The sequence below is a fragment of the Neofelis nebulosa genome, chromosome 8, assembly GCF_028018385.1.
Source record: "Neofelis nebulosa isolate mNeoNeb1 chromosome 8, mNeoNeb1.pri, whole genome shotgun sequence".
In the NCBI taxonomy this organism is placed as follows: Eukaryota; Metazoa; Chordata; class Mammalia; order Carnivora; family Felidae; genus Neofelis; species Neofelis nebulosa.
This window is the reverse complement of record NC_080789.1, coordinates 93,691,467-93,692,537: the sequence shown is the minus strand read 5'-3', so window position 1 is coordinate 93,692,537 and position 1,071 is coordinate 93,691,467.

Sequence of the window (1,071 nt, the reverse complement as noted above, 5' to 3'; positions counted from 1 at the left end):
ACCCAACTCATCTAAATACATATTCTTTGCAAATACACATCAAACTTTCACCAGAAAGACTATCTTCTGAGCCATACAATAAACATGAATACATTTAAAATACTTGAAATCAGGTTATGTTATCTGATGTATATTATCTGATCAATAGAAATCAGTAACTGAAAGAAACCTGAAAATGTCCAAATATTTGAAACTAAATAATGTACTTCTAAACTACTCATTGGTTAAAGAGCAAGCAACAATGGAATTTTAAAAGTATTTTGCAGTGAATCAAAATGAAAACATTTGAGACTCTCCTAAAGCAGTGTTTAAATGGAAATTTATAGAACATTAAATGCTTATTTGAGAAAACAAGAAAGTTTTTGAAACAGCCATGTAATTTATTTATTTATTTATTTATTTATTTTTAACATTTTTTATTTATTTTTGGGACAGAGAGACAGAGCATGAACAGGGGAGGGGCAGAGAGAGAGGGAGACACAGAATCGGAAACAGGCTCCAGGCTCCGAGCCATCAGCCCAGAGCCTGACGCGGGGCTCGAACTCACGGACCGCGAGATCGTGACCTGGCTGAAGTCGGACGCTTAACCGACTGCGCCACCCAGGCGCCCCAGCCATGTAATTTATTAAGAAACAAGAAGAAAAGAGAAAATTAAACCCAACGCAAAAAGACAGAAGGGAATAATAAAAAATAAGAGCAGAACTCAAAGGAATTTAAAAAAAAAATGATAGAACTAAAAGTTGGTTCTTTGAAGAAAAACAATTAAAAGTGTAGCTAAGTTTCCCAAGACCATTACCAGGAGGTAGTAGTGAGTAGTACCACCCCCACTTCTCCATGATTCCTGGACCCCTGAATCCTGGCTATCTGGGATAGCCAGCACTATCTACAGAATGCTGATTTCACAGCACATACAGCCTTCTGCAGAATTGTACCCCAGCCCAGCAAGGTATTGCTATGTAGTTGACACTATAAATGAGTCTTCAGAAGATCATTCCACATTCTATCAAGCCAGCTGCTTCAGGATGGTGGGGAATATGGTAAGACCAGCGAATTCTATGAGCATGGACCCAG